Source organism: Mobula birostris, chromosome 28 (genome assembly GCF_030028105.1).
Source record: "Mobula birostris isolate sMobBir1 chromosome 28, sMobBir1.hap1, whole genome shotgun sequence".
NCBI lineage: Eukaryota > Metazoa > Chordata > Chondrichthyes > Myliobatiformes > Myliobatidae > Mobula > Mobula birostris.
Genome location: NC_092397.1, coordinates 3,089,741 through 3,097,369, shown reverse-complemented (window position 1 = coordinate 3,097,369; position 7,629 = coordinate 3,089,741).

Below are 7,629 nucleotides of genomic sequence, written 5' to 3'. Positions count from 1 at the left end.
TTGCCTGCAGAAGGCAGAGGGTGGTGGTGGAGGGAGTACATTCAGATTGGAGGATTGTGACTAGTGGTGTCCCACAAGGATCTGTTCTGGGACCTCTACTTTTCATGATTTTTATTAACGACCTGGATGTGGGGGTAGAGGGGTGGGTTGGCAAGTTTGCAGACGACACAAAGGTTGGTGGTGTTGTAGATAGTGTAGAGCATTGTCAAAGATTGCAGAGAGACATTGATAGGATGCAGAAGTGGGCTGAGAAGTGGCAGATGGAGTTCAACCTGGAGAAGAGTGAGGTGGTACACTTTGGAAGGACAAACTCCAAGGTGGAGTACAAAGTAAATGGCAGGATACTTGGTAGTGTGGAGGAGCAGAGGGATCTTGGGGGATAGGGTAGTTAAGAAAGCTTATGGGGTGTTAGCTTTCATAAGTCGAGGGATAGAGTTTAAGAGTCGTGATGTAATGATGCAGCTCTATAAAACTCTGGTTAGGCCACACTTGGAGTACTTTGTACAGTTCTGGTCACCTCACTATAGGAAGGATGTGGAAGCATTGGAAAGGGTACAGAGGAGATTTACCAGGATGCTGCCTGGTTTAGAAAGTATGCATTATGATCGGAGATTAAGGGAGCTAGAGCTTTACTCTTTGGAGAGAAGGAGGATGAGAGGAGACGTGATAGAGGTGTACAAGATAATAAGAGGAATAGATAGAGTGGATAGCCAGCACCTCTTCCCCAGGGCACCACTGCTCAATACAAGAGGACATGGCTTTAAGGTAAGGGGTGGAAAGTTCAAGGGGGATATTAGAGGAAGGTGTTTTACTCAGAGAGTGGTCGGTGCGTGGAATGCACTGCCTGAGTCAGTGGTGGAGGCAGATACACTAGTGAAATTTAAGAGACTACTTGACAGGTATATGGAGGAATCTAAGGTGGGGGCTTATATGGGAGGCAGGGTTTGAGGATCAGCACAACATTGTGGGCCGAAGGGCCTGTACTGTGCTGTACTATTCTATGTTCTATGTTCTTAATAAGAGGAGTCGTGCCCTGTCTTTGCGTGAGCATATACTCGCCACAAATATAACAGAAAGTACCGCGGCTGTTACAACATTGGCGAGAGATTTTGCCGTCGCCAAATACCAGTTACCTTATTATCACGAGTGCACACAATATGCTATGGGCGTAGAGCAAGCGCACCGACGTGATCGCAAACCGATATACGAGTAAACGTATAGGATGGCGTGTACAGCCCCTCCTTCTCAAACCTGTCCTGCCGTCTAGCATTCCGAGAATGCCCAGGCACGCCCGGTCAAGATCAATATCAGAATCAGGCTCGAGTTTCTATCACCAGCATATGTCGTGGAATCTGTTAGCGTGACAACAGATGGGAAAACAATAATGAATAAGCGAATTTCAGTATATTAAATAGATTTAAAATCGTGCAAAAAAAAAGTGGTGAGGTAGTGTTCCTGGGTTCAATGTCCATTCAGAAATCGGATGGCAGAGGGGAAGAAGCTGTTCCTGAATCGTTGAGTGTGTGTCTTCAGGCTCCTGTCCCTCCTCCCTGATGGTAGCAATGAGAAGAGGGCATGTCCTGGGTGATGGGGGTCCGTAATGATGGACGCTGCCTTTCTGAGGCATCGCTCCTTGAAGATGTCCTGGATACTACGGAGGCCGGTGCCCGTGCTGGAGCTGACTGAGTTTACAACTCTCTGCACCTTATTTCAATCCTGTGCAGTAGTCCCCACCACACCACCCCCACCGCCATACCAGACAGTGATGCAGCCAGTTAGGATGCTCTCCACGGTACATCTGTAGAACTCTGAGTGTTTTTGCTGACAAACCAAATCTCCTCAAACTCCTAATGAAATATAGCCACTCTCATACCTTCTTTGTAGCTGCATCAATATGTTGGCACGAAGAAATCTGCAGATGCTGGAATTTCAAGCAACACACATCAAAGTTGCTGGTGAACGCAGCAGGCCAGGCAGCATCTCTAGGAAGAGGTACAGTCGACGTTTCAGGCCGAGACCCTTCGTCAGGACTAATTAAAGGAAGAGCTAGTAAGAGATTTGAAAGTGTGAGGGGGAGGGTGAGATCCAAAATTATAGGAGAAGACAGGAGGGGGAGGGATGGAGCCAAGAGCTGGGCAGGTGACAGGCAAAGGAGACATGAGAGGATCATGGGACAGGAGGCCTAGGGAGAAAGAAAAGAGGGAGAGGGGAAAAACCCCAGAGGATGGGCAAGGGGTATAGTCAGAGGGACAGAAGGAGAAAAAGGAGAGTGAGAGAAAGAATGTGTGTACGTAAATAAATAACGGATGGGGTATGAAGGGGAGGAGGGGCATTAGCGGAAGTTAGAGAAGTCAATGTTCATGCCATCAGGTTGGAGGCTACCTAGACGGAATATAAGGTGTTGTTCCTCCAACCCGAGTGTGGCTTCATCTTTACAGTAGAGAAGGCCGTGGATAGACATGTCAGAATGGGAATGGGATGTGGAATTAAAATGTGTCGCCACTGGGAGATCCTGCTTTCTCTGGCGGACAGAGCGTAGGTGTTCAGCAAAGCGGTCTCCCAGTCTGCGTCGGGTCTACCAATATATAGAAGGCCACATCGGGAGCACCGGATGCAGTATATCACCCCAGTCGACTCACAGGTGAAGTTTTGCCTCACCTGGAAGGACTGTCTGGGGCCCTGAATGGTGGTAAGGGAGGAAGTGTAAGGGCATGTGTAGCACTTGTTCCGCTTACAAGGATAAGTGCCAGGAGGGAGATCAGTGGGGAGGGATGGGGGGGACGAATGGACAAGGGAGTTGCGTAGGGAGCGATCCCTGCGGAAAGCAGAGGCGGGGGGAGGGAAAGATGTGTTTAGTGGTGGGATCCCGTTGGAGGTGGCGGAAGTTACGGAGATTAATATGTTGGACCCGGAGGCTGGTGGGGTGGTAGATGACAACCAGGGGAACCCTATTCCTAGTGGGGTGGCGGGAGGATGGAGTGAGAGCAGATGTGCGTGAAATGGGGGAGATGCGTTTGAGAGCAGAGTTGATGGTGGAGGAAGAGAAGCCTCTTTCTTTAAAAAAGGAAGACATCTCCCTCGTCCTAGAATGAAAAGCCTCATCCTGAGAGCAGATGCGTCGGAGACGGAGGAATTGCGAGAAGGGGATGGCATTTTTGCAAGAGACAGGGTGAGAAGAGGAATAGTCCAGATAGCTGTGAGAATCAGTTGGCTTATAGTAGACATCAGTAGATAAGCTGTCTCCAGAGATAGAGACAGAAAGATCTAGAAAGGGGAGGGAGGTTTCGGAAATGGACCAGGTAAACTTGAGGGCAGGGTGAAAGTTGGAGGCAAAGTTAATAAAGTCAACGAGCTCTGCATGCGTGCAGGAAGCAGCGCCAATGCAGTGGTCGATGCAGCGAAGGAAAAGTGGGGGACAGATACCAGAATAGGCACGGAACATAGATTGTTCCACAAAGCCAACAAAAAGGCAGGTATAGCTAGGACCCATACGGGTGCCCATAGCTACACCTTTAGTTTGGAGGAAGTGGAAGGAGCCAAAGGAGAAATTATTAAGAGTAAGGACTAATTCCGCTGGATGGAGCAGAGTGCTGGTAGAGGGGAAGTGATTAGATCTGGAATCCAAAAAGAAGTGGAGAGCTTTGAGACCTTCCTGATAGAGGATGGAAGTATATAAGGACTGGACATCCATGGTGAAAATAAAGCGGTGGGGTCAGGGAACTTAAAATCATCGATAAGTTTAAGAGCGTGAGAAGTGTCACGAACATAGGTCGGAAGGGATTGAACAAGGGGTGATAAAACTGTGTCGAGGTATGCAGAAACGAGTTCGGTGGGGCAGGAGCAAGCTGAGACAATAGGTCGGTCAGGACAGGCAGGTTTGTGGATCTGGGGTAGGAGGTAGAAACGGGAAGTGCGGGGTGTGGGAACTATAAGGTTGGTAGCAGTGGATGGGAGATCCCCTGAGCGGATAAAGTCGGTGATGGTGTGGGAGACAATGGCCTGGTGCTCCTTAGTGGGGTCACGATCGAGGGGTAAATAAGAGGAGGTACGATGGGTCAGGATAGGTCCTCAAAGACGTGGACACCCAGAAGGCTGAGTTTGTGGACAATGGTTGGTCATGCGGTGTCGCTCAGTCGTGCTTTTGATTCTGTGTTGGTATTCTGATGTCTGACCTCTTGTTTCCGTCTCTACCTGGGGAGTCTGTCGTTCCTCCGCTCCTGGGTCAGTCGGTGCCAGAGACCACGCTGACAGAGAGAGACGGTCGTTCCTCTGCGCTTGGGTCCGGCCCTCCGTGCGCGCACCGTGACAGGGGTGGCCGCGTGGAACGAGCTGCGGGTCCGGGCCTGCGAGCGCGCGCCGCGACAGGGGTGGCCGCGTGGAACGAGATGCTGGAGGAAGCATTCGTGTAGTCACAATAACAACAGTTAAAAGGCTTTTGGATGGGTACACGGGTAGGTAAGGATTCAGGGAACGAGGGTCAACGCAAGTTTAGACTCTCCACGTCCACTCTACCTAGACCTTTCAATATTGGGTAGGTTTCTCCCTCGTTCTTCTAACCTTCAGCAAGTACCACCAAACACTCCTCATCTGTTAACCCTCTGCAATGCCAGCACGTCCTTTCTCAAGTAAGGGGCCCCAAAACTACTCAGGATACTCTCAGTGCGGTTTTGACTAGTGCCCTGTAAACATGGAACCTAGAATAGTAATATTAATATAATTTATTTATATTAATTTATATTAATATATTAATAGTAATAGTAATATACTGAAATTCGCTTATTCGAAATTCGCTTATTCATTATTGTTTTCCCATCTGTTGTCACGCTAACAGATTCCACGACATATGCTGGTGATAGAAACTCGAGCCTGATTCTGATATTGATCTTGACCGGGCGTGCCTGGGCATTCTCGGAATGCTAGATGGCAGGACAGGTTTGAGAAGGAGGGGCTGTACACGCCGTCCTATACGTTTACTCGTATATCGGTTTGCGATCACGTCGGTGTGCTTGCTCTACGCCCATAGCATATTGTGTGCACTCATGATAATAAGGTAACTGGTATTTGGCGACGGCAAAATCTCTCGCCAATGTTGTAACAGCTGCGATACTTTCTGTTATATTTGTGGCGAGTATATGCTCACGCAAAGACAGGGCACGACTCCTCTTATTAAGAACATAGAACATAGAATAGTACAGCACAGTACAGGCCCTTCGGCCCACAATGTTGTGCCAACCCTCAAACCTTGCCTCCCATATAACCCCCACCTTATATTCCTTCATATACCTGTCTAGTAGTCTCTTAAATTTCACTAGTGTATCTGCCTCCACCACTGACTCAGGCAGTGCATTCCATGCACCAACCACTCTCTGAGTAAAAAACCTTCCTCTAATATCCCCCTTGAACTTCCCACCCCTTACCTTAAAGCCATGTCCTCTTGTATTGAGCAGTGGTGCCCTGGGGAAGAGGCGCTGGCTATCCACTCTATCTATTCCTCTTATTATCTTGTACACCTCTATCACGTCTCCTCTCATCCTCCTTCTCTCCAAAGAGTAAAGCCCTAGCTCCCTTAATCTCTGATCATAATGCATACTTTCTAAACCAGGCAGCATCCTGGCAAATCTCCTCTGTACCCTTTCCAATGCTTCCACATCCTTCCAATAGTGAGGTGACCAGAACTGGACACAGTACTCCGTGTGGCCTAACCAGAGTTTTATAGAGCTGCATCATTACATCACGACTCTTAAACTCTATCTCTGGACTTATGAAAGCTAACACCCCATAAACTTTCTTAACTACCCTATCCACCTGTGAGGCAACTTTCAGGGATCTGTGGACATGTACCCCGAGATCCCTCTGCTCCTCCACACTACCAAGTATCCTGCCATTTACTTTGTACTCTGCCTTGGAGTTTGTCCTTCCTAAGTATATCACCTCACACTTCTCCAGGTTGAACTCCATCTGCCACTTCTCAGCCCACTTTTGCATCCTATCAATGTCTCTCTGCAATCTTCGACAATCCTCTACACTATCCACAACACCACCAACCTTTGTGTCGTCTGCAAACTTGCCAACCCACCCCTCTACCCCCACATCCAGGTCATAAATAAAAATCACGAAAAGTAGAGGTCCCAGAACAGATCCTTGTGGGACACCACTAGTCACCATCCTCCAATATGAATGTACTCCCTCCACCACCACCCTCTGCCTTCTGCAGGCAAGCCAATTCTGAATCCACCTGGCCAAACTTCCCTGGATCCCATGCCTTCTGACTTTCTGAATAAGCCAACTGTGTGGAACCTTGTCAAATGTCTTACTAAAATCCATATAGATCACATCCACTGCACTACCCTCACCTATATGCCTGGTCACCTCCTCAAAGAACTCTATCAGGCTTGTTAGACACGATCTGCCCTTCACAAAGCCATGCTGACTGTCCCTGATCAGACCATGATTCTCTAAATGCCCAGAGATCCTATCCCTAAGAATCAAAAATCATAAAGCCTTATCATCACTCCCTGCCCTTTCAATTCTAGTCCTCCCGAAATGAAGGCCAACATTGCATTTGCCTTCCTCACTTCTGGCTCAGCTTACACTGGAGAACAGCGTTTGCGAGTCACCCATACGGATTATCCCATGCGCAAGAATGGACAAAGAGCAAGTAATGTATTGCAAGTTACAAAGAAAATGTTGCAGTGGTTACCCTGGACAAAAAAAAGCTTTGCTTCCTGAATACCTTTGGGTGAATCTTGTGAACTTTGGGCTGCCGATCAAGAAAATCACCACGCGAGATCTCTATCATGCACCATTTTTTGAAATCCCCTATATTTCTTGTTTCAATTCGTAACTCAAGTCAATTAAAATGTTGCTGACAATGTAAACTTAAAAGTTTTCCTTTCAAAACAATTTCAAGTTCCTGGGTGAAAAGATCTCTGAGGAGATCTAACCTGATCCCAACCTATCGATGCACCCATCGAGTCTACCTCCCCCATTTCATCACGGTTGATCCATTTTCCCCCTCACCCCCAATCTCCTGCCTCTCCCTGTATTCCTTCATGCCCTGACTAATCAAGAATTTATCAGCCTCCGCCTTAAATGCACCCAATGACTTGGACCCCATGGCCACCTGTAGCAACAAATTCCACAGATTCACCACTCTCTGGCTAAAGAAAGTCCTCCTCATCTCAATCTGAGGCTGTGCCCTCTGGTCCCAGACTCCCACACCATAGGAAACATCCTCTCCACATCCACTCTATCTGTGTCCTCTGGTCCTAGACTCCCCCACTATAGGAAACATCCTCTCCACATCCACTCTATCTGTGTCCTCTGGTCCTAGACTCCCCAACCATAAGAATCATCCTCTCCACACCCATTCTATTTAAACATTTGATAGGTTTCAATGAGATCCCCCTCATTCTTCTGAATTCCAGTGAGTACAGGCCCAGAGCCCTCAAACATTCCTCATACGTCAACACGAGGAAACCTGCAGATGCTGGAATTTCAAGCAACACACATAAAAATTGCAGGTGAACGCAGCAGGCCAGGCAGCATCTCTAGGAAGAGGTACAGTCGACGTTTCGGGCCCAGTGGCCACACATTTTAATTCCACGTCCCATTCCCATTCTGATATGT